The following is a 13,716-nucleotide window of genomic DNA, read 5'->3' on the forward strand; positions in this document are numbered from 1 at the left end:
CTGTGAGCCTAGAAATAGTCAAATAAAGCTGGAAGTTAGAGGGAGGGCTGATCCTTACTGGTGTGAACTAATATGAAGTTGGCCATGAAACAGTTTACCCATATGTACAGAACAGCTGTCAGTACTACCAGTCAAAGAAACACCCGTTAGAAAAAAGCAGAAGATTCCCACACTAGCGACCTGTATTAGTTGACTAGGTCTTTTGTTTTCAAACGTGAACTGACAGCTAAGAATCACAAGATATATGAAAATGAACAGCATAGGAGAGAAAAGCGTTGATGAACAAATAGAACAATTAATATTAAAGGGAACAGAAATCACTCTGACAATCAATAATTTCCATACTCACATTGGCTTAAAGAGTAAAGCTCTTAAGCAAGAACAGGTTGCCTTAAAAGAGAATTATGAGGGCACAAGAAAAAGTTGTTTCAAAAACCACTTATTTAAAAAAATAGTGTTACTAAAAGGCATCAAGGAGGACATTTAAAATACAGAAAAAACCAAATGGAGATTTGAAAACAGTGGAAAATGCAAAATATGTAGATAATCAAGCCAGGAATCCCTGCATTTATCTAATAATAGATTTCAAGAAAAGAGAAAGTAGAGAAATTCTGAGGAGAAAAACAGTAAAGAAAGCATTTTGGTGAAAGAACAGGAATAAAGTTGTGGGCTGTAAAAATATTATATCAGTGTATTTTCTTTTCAAAACAAAAATGAAGCAAAAAATATTGCAGAATGATACATACAATGTTACCATTACCAAAAATTCTGTAACATGCAATATTACAGTATTACAGTAGTATAACAAATGTTACATTCTTGTAGAACTGTAATATATATTTTTATGGGATACAAAGATATTGAGCCAAATCATAAAAATTTGCAAGAGAACATTAAGCAGCAAATGCATCGTGGTGTTGAACTTTGGGGAGGGAGGAGTAGCAGGTATGTTTGAGGAGGAATATATACTGTGCCCTAAAGTCTCACCTGCTCAGTCTTTCCCAGGGCTCTGTCCTTCGACTGATCTCTCCTGGGGGTGGCCTCAGAATCTCAAAAATCATGCAGAGCCTGTGATTCCAAGAAGGGTTGCAGTTTCAAGGAGGTGACTATAACTTTAGTGTAATTTAGTGTAATTTTGAAGGAAGTCTGTACCGCTTTGATGGGGTGTCTGAAGGGGCACACATACATCCAGGGTGATTGGAGGGATGGACTCGAGGGCAGGAACGGAATTTTAACAAATCTATTTATAGTCAGTGTTTATGAATTCTTTGTAATGTATATTTTATAATGCTCTATATTGTAACATCTACATATAGTAGTATATACAATACCCTTCATTATAAATGCACATGTATTGCAGGCTCAATTTGCTTAACAGAGAGGTTTATTATCAAAGGCTATGCTGGAGAACAAAAAAACCACTGTTGATATGTTCAATTAAATATGCTAATTTTGCTGGTGTTTTTTTTAATAACAATAGCATCAGAAAACACTGCATGTTTATACCATCTTACATATTTGCTTTCCCCACTAGGAATAAAGGAAAGGCAAGAAGAGGCAAAAGAAACAATATCTCATCATGTCCTGTGAGAGAAATCATATCAAAAAGATAAAACAAATGTAAAGATACTAAAGAGTTATGATTTTCAAAGCACATCAGCTCTCCTGTTTGGAAGAAAAGTGTGCAGAAGGGATGCTGGGTCACCAGGTTGACCTCAATGTGCTGCTTGCAATTGGTCTCCCTGCTTCCCCCTGCCTCCTCCAGTCTCTGCCACTTGTCAGCTGTGGGAAGCTGTCCCTCCTGCTCATAAAGCAAAGCCTGTCAGAGTAAGCCTCCCATTTCTACCCATCTCACTCCATACAAAATCTAGAATCCTTGCCATGTGCACAGAGCCCGTGGCCTGGCCTGGCTGGCTGCCTCTCTGATCCCATTCCTCACTGCTCCTTTCCCTTTGTCACCATCTCAACATCTCAGTGACATGCCCCTCCTGCTCTCTCTGTGTTCAGTATTCTCTGTGTACATTCACATGGTTCACCTTCTCTCCTTCCAGATGGAACTACCTGTTTGAATGACCATTCACTTAATAACTTACTGTGCTCTAGTAACTCTCTTACTAAATATTCTTAGACACCTGGCATCCTATACAAGTGTTGAATAAAAAAAAATAAACAGGGGGTCTTGTGTGATGAGGCTCAATTGTTTCAGCATCATCCTATGCACCAAAAGGCCACCAGTTTGATTCCCAATCAGGGCATATGCCCAGGTTGTGGGCTCAATCCCCAGTAGGAGGCTGTGCAGGAGGCAACCTACAGATGTGTGTGTGTTTCTCTCTCTCTCTCCCTCTCCCTTCCTCTCTCTAAAATCAATTTAAAAACAAAATGAACAGGGGAAATTTACTCCTGACTTCAAACTTCTCATCTATCTATAGAAATAGTTAAACAAATAGATTTCTAGGAAGCTGTAAATAGCCATGTTCCTAGTGAAGGTATATTTGTCAGGTTTGGTTGGTGTAATGGCATAAATGTAGCTTACTCAACAATCATATTTTGGGGAAGCCTTTCAGTAGCTTATTGTTCTTTCCCTAACATTTGGCAGTACTGCTGTTCTCTTTGAGATGAACAACACTTACAAAACAGGTGTCTTTTCTGATTGAAAGGAGGGGGGTTAGTGAGATGATGAAAACTATAGGTCTTCTCCAACATTTGCAGAGCTTAGGACAAGAGCTCACAAACATATTCCTAAATATGTACAAGTTGCAAGTCAAGATATTCTTTTTATTTAAAAAATTAATATATAATTTTATTGATCTCAGAGAGGAAGGGAGAGGGAGAGAGAGATAAATATCAATGAGGAGAGAGAATCATTGATTGGCTGCCTCCTGCACGCCCCCCAGTTGATATTGAGCCCATATCCTGGGCATGGGCCCTGATTGGGAATTGAACTGTGACTTCCTGGTTCATAGATCAATGCTCAACCGCTGAGCCACGTTGGCCAGGCTCAAGCTATTCTTTATGGCCCTCAGTTTCTTCACCATCATCCAGACTATTCCTTGGGTAGAGGCCTTTGGGATCTGGAAGGGGCAGTGATTCCCCCAGTCACAGAAACCTAAATGGTATTGGGGACCTGGTGTGACAGGGCAGGGCCTTGGTGGCAACACAATTGCCTGAACCTGTGATGGAGACTGACCCAAACACCCCCCAAAAAGCCAGAAAGAGCAGCTTAGCATTTTTCTGATGCAGAATTTCTAGACAGATCTTAGCGCTATGCAAGATTTGAGACTTGAAACTTGAACAAAAGCAGTCACTCCTGCCCTGTTTTCCCAGGCAAACCTATAATTTTCTCATCTTAACATGATGTGTGTGTGCACACACTCACACTCGCTTGTGCTCCCTGTAGGCGGAGTGGCTCAGTTCAGCCTAAGTGTCCATCTCTTGTGGTTTTTATAGCAAACATTCTAAAACTCTTCTTGGGTGCCTGGAAAAGAAATAGAGCACCTTAGTGTGTCAATATTTATAATATATCAAAAAGGTTCTTGCCATAAACAATATAAGTTTAACCATAAATAGATAATAGTTGCTTAGTTGGTAAAATATATTATTAAACCACAGAACAGTTGTTATTAATTGGATTCTCATTTAGGATAATTAGACTTTAAGAGAACAGACTGGACCATTGTAGATGCCAAGATTGAGAGAATGTGGTGGGACTGGGAAAGACAACCACCTTGAAACCTAATAACAGGTGTAATAATGATAATAATAATATTTTAAAAGCTCTAAACTTATTGATCAGCATTGGATATATTAAATTTTCATTTAAAGGTGGCATATTAACACCTATGCTAACTTTGGATTTATTTGAAATTTATCAAAAGGTTGAATCTAAACAATAAAAAATGTCTACATATTTATTGAGTTCCCATTTAGGATAAGGCAAGTGCTGTCTGCTATGGGGAGATTCAAGGATGGGGAAGGCAGTTTTTTACTCTAAGAAGAATATACTAAGGCAAATATATAAATTAGGATAGCATGACCCAAAAATGATTAATGAGTATATAAAATTTTTAAAATCCGTTATATATGAATTGCCATAAATACCCTGAAAGAAAGATAGCCATCGCAGATTATTGATTATATTATAAATAAGGTGATGACTTAACTGCTCTGACAAGTTAGTGGAATTAGGGACTGGCATTGGAACTCTCAGTGGTTGGATTCCAAATTGAGTGCTTTTCAGTCACACGAGGCTTTCTCTTTCCCATGATACATTGTGCATTTCACAGGACAAATATTCTTGTTCTGGCTGAATCTCTACCTTCAGCTGATGACAGTTGATGTTGGAGAAATCAAATTTATTTCAATAGAGGTCTAAGCAAGGTAGTATCAAGTAATATTGTCATAAATCACTATGGATCCCATAAATGCAGCAGAGATTGGATTAGCCAAGATGTTTTTTTAAATGGGAGTTGACTAGCCTTAGGGCATTTCTGGGCAGGCCTTGAGAATGGGTGAGGGTTCATTTGCTGTCCTTTGTCTGTGTTTTCTAAAGCAATTAATACAGGCTGTGTGCTTCCTAAGTGCTAGATACAAATAAGCTATGATTGTTTTTTGGCCCTTTTCTTGAGTTTAGTGGAGAGGCAAGTAAACCTTTGGCTCAAAGAGGAATCCCAGGCAGCAGATGCCAAGCTGGCCATGGGGACAGCATCTCTCCCGGAGCCAGGCCGTTAGTCAGGGAGATTGCTGTGAGACTCATTGCAGCATTTGGCTTCATAGCTTCTAATTACTCCTAAGTTGACTGTCCAAAGGGAAAAAACAAAAGGAGAAAGAGCAGGAATAGTTGACGTTCTGTGATATAACTGCCCAATTCTGCCTGGCGTCACCCTCCCAGCTCTTACGTGAGCGTCAGATCTGGCCTTGAGCTCACTCACAAACCAATGCATCTCTTTTTTTCCTTTCTGTTCAGTCTCTCCACCCCGCTCCCAGCAGATCCCCAACCCTCCTCTCTGATAGTTATCAGCGTGCTTCTTTCACTTCAACATCCTCTAGACCTATAATAATTGCAGTGCTCATAACTGTTAATAAATGCATGATTAATGATACTAAGTAGGTCATATCCAAAGAGTTCAACTGACAATTGCATGAAATTATCTAAACATTAAAAAAAAATAAGTGAGTAGTGTGGTTCTGTTACATAATCCAAAATACATATCAACACTATAACAAACACTGAGAAGCAATCCATTGAAAATTGAAAAGCAGCCCTGGCATTATAAGCATGGTTTTCAATTTGTAGACTCTACAAAGATCTGAAGATTATTAGAACAGACAAAACAATTCAGTTTTTGTTCTGGTAGAAAGGCCGCAAAACTTAGATTCAAAAGACTTTCTGGTGGCCGCGGTGCTCTTTGTAAGCTGTAATTTTATTTGCTTGTTTTGAAACCACTCACTTCATGTGACACGTAGGAGTTGATTTCTGGGCCATTATATTCTAGCTGCTTACAAAATGTAAAACGTTAAACTGTCTGTGAGGTTTTGTATAAATGGCTCCTTATGTCATACTTGTAGGACTGAGGGCTGTTTGATTTCATAATTACATGCATATTCAGCTTATCCTGGGTCTGTGCAATTTAAACCTTTATCCTGAGTTCACACTGGAGCAGTGTGAGATGAGTGTTTTTCTCTCCCGGAGGACGATTTAACAGTTGGCTGTCTTCTTACCTGTTAATCGGTGTTAAATAAATAAAACATAGATTTCACTTAAACAAAGGACTTAGTAGAGGCATGTTAAAACAATCCACTTGTGTGTGTTTTTTTATTAGAAAGCATCTATTTAAACTGTATTCACTGTAAAAGATCTATTCAGGAGTATTGGAATTTCTTTGAGTTTATAGAGGTAGAATTCAGTTAAACAATACTTCTTCCTCACCCTTTTTTAATTTGATGAACTTTCTCTTTACCACCTTTGGTAGAACACAACAAGATGTTTGGAACATGGAAAATATTTATACACTAGAGGCCTGGTGCACGAAATTCTTGCATGGGTGGGGTCCCTAAGTCTGGCTGATGATCAGGGCCAATCAGGTTTCCTGCATCCTGGCCTCCCCCCACCTCCTTCAGTTGCCACCTGCATGCTGCCACCACGTGGTTGCCTGCCTCCCCACCTCCCCCATCCTCCTTCCCTCACCACCCACATCTGTTGCCAACCACCCTTGGTTCCCCGTCACAGCCAGGGCCTGGCCTTGATTAGCAATCAGGACCTGTTGGTCAGGGGGAGGTACCGAGAGGTTGGCCGGCCAGCCCTGCCCCGATCAGGTCGGGGGGGGGGGGGCAATCAGAGGCATGGCCAGCTGGGGTGAGGGGCCATGGGAGGTTTGGGGGGCCCATTGGGGCCCTGATCAGGCCAATTGGCTGCTGCAGTGCATTCCAGTCGTTCCAGTTGTTCAGGTCGTTCCATTGTTTGGGTTCTTTACTGAGTTAATCACTAAATGAATTCTAACAGGGAACATTTATCTGCCCACAGCTTTTTCTTTGAAGATGAAATGTAATGATAGTTAAGTTGGTAATTTGCTGTCACTTTGTCCTTCATCATTGCAGGACTTTATTCTATCCTGCACAAGACTAGCACTACAAAGAAGCTTCCCAAGGCTACTGCAGTGGTTGCAACTAAATGTCTATATGCAAATTAGTTGGTTGTGGCTCTTCATCCAGGTTCCATCCAGTGCAGCCTAGCCTCATGTCACATGAGCTATGCGATCATTGTTGGATCAAGGAATCCTGGAAGGGAATCAAATTCTCCCAAGAGAATAGCTAGGTGTAAGGGTGCATGCCAGGAACCAGATACAGGTGGTACTAATTTCCCAACACTCATTTTCAAGGTCCCCATGGGTACAGGGTAAATTGTGGAGTGAAATAATCACAGGACAACATAATTTATTAGTGAATAGACCATTTGCAAAATTAAAAATTGAATTCAAATATCACTTTTCCCTAGTGTTTATATGGTTGGTGTCCTGTGAAATTTTGGATGCCCGCAACAGTACAGTGCCGTGCAGAGCCAACTGGTGACAAAGTGAAATTAGCACCATCAAGATTACATGAAACCAATAACATGATACCGGACAAATGCTGGAGCCCAAAGCCAAACTTTTGCCCAGTAAAGGTATAATGGAGATAGAATAGGCACACCTGCAAAAAAGTCACTAGTTCTTAGAGTACTCAAAGAAAATAAAGCATGTGTGTGTATGTGTGTGTGTGTGTGTGTGTGTGTGCATGCTTATGTATTTAGATCAGGTAAATATTTGGACAAAGTTGTATTAGAAAACAGTAGGTATCTTAAAAGAGAACATTTTGACTATCAAAAAATTAAATCAAAGATAAAAATGCTGATGAATCTTCACTGTGAATAAAAGGAGGATTCTTAAGAGATAATTTAGCCTTGGAAGTCAAATGTGATGTTAAGCGCATAAATTTGTGATGCCATAAAACTTTGTCAGGAAAATTACTCCTCAAGAACAATGACATGTACACATGTGATTCATTCATTATTCAAATGCCAAGCACATTTTTGTAATATCTCATTAAATACAAAATAATTTTAAATTTTTAGTTTTATTTTTAAAATAGAAAATCCAAATCAAACTATTTAAAGATGATTTATTTGAATAGCCAATTTAAATGGTCATTATTTTTCCTGAAATAGCAAAACAGCATATATTTTTAAACATAATGCTGATGGCATCCAAAGATATGGGGACTACAAAATGAACATTTTTAACTATTGCCACCAACCATTAGGGTTCCATTTTCAACTGAATACACCTAAATTTTGTGTGTGTTCACAATCCGTGAAGGGTGGGAATGTACGACAGACATAGTTAAAAACTCAAGGGATTATCAGAATATGCCTATTTAATTCCGTAGCCACTTGTCCAACACTATGATTCAGAACCATGGATATTTGAATTTATAGAAGTGCTTCTGAAAGTGTTTTTACCCACAGTCAGCACCAGAAATAATGAATTAAAATATCTGAGCGTGATACCATGGCATCTGCAATATGTTACAAAGTCTAAGGCTCTTACATATGTAAGTTTTGAGAACTTGTGAATTATAAATACCCAGCATGGTGTGGCGGCACAATGTTCTGAAACGCCCCCTACCAATTATCTTTGATCCTATTTACACATCTCGATCATGCTCAGGCTCCTGGGACCCGGGAAATTTTTATCCATGGAAACAAGAAGCAGATTTCACTTCCCCACGTGTCCTCGCATTCACTTCAAGGGTTATCGTAGGGCATTGACGTTTTATGCCATTTGACATGAGACAGAGTTACCTATTTTCTTCTTAGAAGGAATACCATTAGTGTTTTTGTTAACTTTATGGAGCTCCCCAGTGAAGAAAGAGTACCCACTTGCCAGTCTACCACATCAGTTACACGTAAAAGGGTGGAATAGCTTTCATTTTCTACTGCTTTTGAAACCTTTCCTCCACATTGCTCTCCTATGGCTTGTAATCATGCTATGTCTTTCCTACTTTAGAAGTAAACACATTCTTCCTCAATGACATTATCAGATTTTTAGAGATTCTTATTTGCTACTTTTAAAAACTTATATTTAGCATGCTCTTTATTATGTTACTAGGGGCCCGGTGCACGAAATTCGTGCACTGGGTGTGTGTGGGGAGGGGAGTGTCCCTCAGCCCAGCCTGCCCCCTCTCACATACTGGGAGCCCTCAGGTGTTGACCCCCATCACCCTCCAATCGCAGGATCGGCCCCTTGCCCAGGCCTGACGCCTCCGCCAGAGGCATAGACCCCCATCACCCTCCGATCGCCTGATCGGCCCCTTGCCCAGGCCTGACGCCTCCGCCAGAGGCATAGACCCCCATCACCCTCTGATCGCCTGATCGGCCCCTTGCCCAGGCCTGACGCCTCCGCCAGAGGTGTAGACCTCCATCACCCTCCGATCGCCTGATCAGCCCCTTGCCCAGGCCTGACACCTCCGCCAGAGGTGTCAGGCTTGGACAGGGGACCCCCATCTTCCCCTGATCACTGGCTCTGGCCCCCGCCCAGGCCTGAGGCCTCTGGCCCAGGAATCATGCCTGGGCAGGGGACCCCCATCTCCCTCTGATTGCTTGCTCCACCCCCCCGCCCAAGCCTGACGCCTCTGACCCAGGCTTCAGGCCTGGGCAAGGGGACCCTCATATCCCCCCAATCCCCGGCTCAGCCCCCCACCCAGGCCTGATGCCTCGGCCAGAGGAGTTGACCCTCATCACCCTCCGATCACCAATCACTGGATCGGCCCCTTCACCAGGCCTGAGGCCTCTGGCAGAGGTGTCAGGCCTGGGCAGGGGACCCCCAGCTCCCCGTGGTTGCAGGCTCCGCCCCTGCCCAGGCCTAACGCCTCTGGCCTAGGTGTCTGGCCCGGGCAGCGGGGACCTGCAGCTGCAGTGGCCCCGCGATCGTGGGCTCCGCTTTAGGCCCAGGCAAGGGACCCCTAGCTCCCGGGACTGCCAGCTTCGACCGTGTCCAGCTCCCATCGCTGGCTCCACCCCTACTTCCTGCTATCACTGGCCAGGGCGGCAAAGGTGCCTGATTCTCCGATCATGGCTGGGGTGCAGGGCAAAGGCGGCCCCAGGGCCGCCTTTGCCCTGCCCCCCAGCTCTTAGCTCCCCCCTGGGTTTCCGATCACTGTCAGTGGCAGGGGGCTTCTTCCTGCTTTCCCTTTCACCTCCCTGCATTGTGCCTACATATGCAAATTACCCGCCATCTTGTTGGCAGTTAACTGCCAATCTTAGTTGGCAGTTAACTGCCAATCATAGTTGGCAGTTAACTGCCAATCATAGTTGGCAGTTAACTCCCAATCATAGTTGGCAGTTAATTTGCATATAGCCCTGATTAGCCAATGAAAAGGGTATCGTCATACGCCAATTACCATTTTTCTCTTTTATTAGATAGGATATTAATACCACTTTTGACAATTTGGATAAATGATCTGAAATCAATTTACTTGCATGTATGTATGTATATATCATATATATGTAAAATAATATAAACCTGTATGTATTATAGATATTATATATATGCACAAATCCACACATATGATCATAATTTAAAATATTTAATTTTTTGATTAAAATAAAAGTTAAAAATTAAAATAATGTCACACTTAAAATTTCAAACTCACAGAAATTTTGCAAGTATAAGTGGAATGAAGAATACCTATATATCCCTAATTCAGAGTTACTTCTTTTTAACATTTTATCTCATCATCTCTGTTCCTCTATATGTCCATATATCTACAGATAGGTTTTAGGGTGCCTCATCTGGACCCACACAGTGTGTCCTTGTCCCTCAATAGTGACACCAATTTTGGTGGAGGAAGTATCTGACTTCTCCACACTATGGTTACTACACTTTCTTTGCAACTCTGTAGGGAGACACTGTAAGATCATGCAAATATCCTACGTGTCATCAAAATTTCCCTCTGGATTTAGTGTTCATTGATGATTCTTACCTGTACCAGTCTTTACTACCATGATATCTGTGGTATTTTATTATAAGCTACAGGTCTTCCTCTCCATCCTCCCATTGATCTATCTTTCTGCTTATCTATCCTTTTAAAAATTTATAGTTTATTATTCTTTAATTATTTTGATGCTCAAAATGACTGATGTTTTGCCAGCAGAGACTACTTAAGCTTGCACCTATATCTTTGTGACAGGCCTATGTAGTTTTTTTTAACACTTCCTTACTTTCTTTTGTAACAAGGTGTTCCAGGCCCATCTTCCACCAATCCTGCCCCAGCTCCAGGCTATTTAGTAGGAAATAATATTAAAGATAGAATTTATGGTCACTGTATGCTTATTTTTATTGTGGTATCTTTTTAAATATATATTTATTGATTTCAGAGAGGAAGGGAGAGGGAGAGAGAGATAGAAACATCAATGATGAGAGAGAATCATTGATTGGCCACATCCCGCACGCCCCCTACCGGGGATCGAGCCCACAAACTGAGCATATGCCCTGGACTGGAATTGAACCTGGGACCCTACAGTCTCCAGGCTGACGCTCTATCCACTGAGCCAAACCAGCTAGGGCTATTGTGGTATCTTTACTTCTACTAGTAGGTCCTTTTAGCAGCCAAGGCTAGGAAAAAATAGACACACACACACACACACACACACACACTATATATATATATATATATATATATATATATATATATATATACATATATATATATATTCACCTATACATATGCCAACATACATACACATCCATGTGCACACACACACATTTATTACACACACATGCACCCATTTCAAAAATGAGGGGCTTGCACAGAAACCTGTACTTCTCACCCATTCCCAAAGGTTTTTCTCTTGCCTTTCTCCCTTTCCCATCTGCTGTGACTTTTCTTCCACAATGAAAGCCCTGGCTCCCGACAACATTAACACATTTTCTCAATCCTATAACATGTCTAAAATCATTTCAAAATCGCTTTATCCATAACCATTAATCAGGTGACTGACTTTAGATTCATTGCTCTTCAGGTACATCCCATAAAGAGCTGATCTTAAAAATAAAGAGGTTGTAAAGTCTAAAAAAAAAAAAAAATGACAGGCATTTGAAAGGCATAGGTGAGAGGAAGTCAGTCCATCAAATGCTGACCTTTCACGAAGTCCTGGTTTCTCTGCCTCCCTGTGGGAGCATTAAGGAGAGAGTGATCTCATAGATTTCCACTAATGTCGTGACCTACAGCTTCCGACCCACATTTCTGCCAATTATGGAGACTTCCCTGTAGTCTTCTGAAGGTGCTTACCTGTTTTCTTATACTAGGTTCACAGCTTGTTCACTTCCCGTGGCCTTGACCTTGGCTTTGACATCCACAGGAGGTAGGCAAACTGTCAATACTAGTTGAGAGTAGTGCAAAGCCCCCAGGCAGCTAGAATGGGGACAACTATGGCAGCTCCTGCAGATTTGTATTTTCCATGTAATTTTTCAGCTAGCTCCTCGCCCCCCTCCCCCCATGCTAGAGGGCTAATACATGTAATTAGAGAGGCGTGGTTTTGGCTATTCCCATCCCATCTGCAACAGCTTGAGTGCCACTGCATTGCTCATCAGGAGTCTACAGCCCTGGCCGACTGGGTACCCAAAGGGCTTGGAGACTAGGGGTGGATGGCTGGGAAGGGAGCCGACACTGCTTCTGACCTTGGGTGGTCAACAGCCCAAATGAGATTTCTAGTTTGCATCTCACATTAATAATTTTTTAAAAGATTCCACTTTTATGTATCATTATTTTTATCTCTGTTTACTTTTATTTACATTTTTTAATTTAGGGAACAGTATAATTGTAGCATAGCAAATTAATAGTTTCCAAAAAAGATTAAAAAACAAGAAAGTATGAAAATGTATATTGGAAAAATACCCTCTAGGTATCATTTTCATACTAATAATAGACACATTAATGTTCATTGTTAATAATTAGGATTAAGACAAGTAAAGAAGATCCAGAAGAACTGAGTTTGCAACCCTTTTGTTTCGTTCTGGAAATGGATCCCACCATCTCACTAACTTTATAATTTGATCAATTTAGAATTCTAAACAAGTGAGGTGGTACATACATGAAAACAGGTGTAAAAAGATCTTTGTCTTTGAAATTCTATTTAACAAAAGCAAGAATATTAACTGAGTTTTATAAAATGATGAATGAGAGCTCCCTGAAATGCCTATACTCATTTCTTAATGTTGAAGGAATCTCCCAGAATAATTTCCCAATAGTGGCATTATGTCTGAATGCTGTCATGGTCCTCTGTCCTCCCCAGTCATCACCGCAGTGATGATGCAAGGGAGAAATGTTGTATGGATAGAAGGAACTAGTAAGGAAGAAAGGAAAGGAGAGTGGGAATGAAGGAGAGAGAGAGACAAACACAGAGAAAGAAAGAAGAAAGAAAGACAGGAAGATAGATGCAGAGGAAAGGTAGAAAAATAGAATAGGGACCTAGGCAGTTTGCTCAGTAGATAGAGCATAGGCCCTGGGACTGAAGGGCCTCGGGTTTGATTCTGGTCAAGAGCATGTATCTTGGCTTCAGGCTCAATCCCTGGCTCATTCCCACGTGGGAGACAGCCAATTGATATGTCTCTCTCACATAAATATTTCTCTCTCTGTCCCTCCCCCTCTCTTCCACTCTTTCTAAAAATCAGTGGAAAAATATCCCCAGAGGAGGATTAACAAAAAAATATAAACAAAACATGGTATAGGAAAATAGTACAATGAAGTAGTTTTACTTATTTATTTTGTAAACATCAGGGAGTTTTTCTAAAGAAATGTAAAAGCCACATCACAAAAACACCTGTTTTCTGTTCTCTTGCATCCCCTCCCCTCCAATAACTCCTGTTCTTGGATTTTCTTAGCGTGGTAATTAACAATTCATTCTTGCAGTTGTACAGTGAGGAGACCTTAGGATCATCCTTGTGTCTCTCTTTTTCTTACACCCATATCTGCAGATTCTGTTGCTCTCCAATCAAAGCAAATTTCTAGAACCTATCATTTCTTTTCACTTCTACTGATATCACTCTGGTAAAAACTGCTATCATTATACGCTTGGATTTTTTTCATATTTTTATTTATTAAATTTATTGGGGTGACATTGGTCAACATGACCATATAGGTTTCATGTGTAGTTTTCTATGTTACAATGTCTATATATTGTAC

The sequence above is a fragment of the Myotis daubentonii genome, chromosome 4 (genome assembly GCF_963259705.1).
Source record: "Myotis daubentonii chromosome 4, mMyoDau2.1, whole genome shotgun sequence".
NCBI lineage: Eukaryota > Metazoa > Chordata > Mammalia > Chiroptera > Vespertilionidae > Myotis > Myotis daubentonii.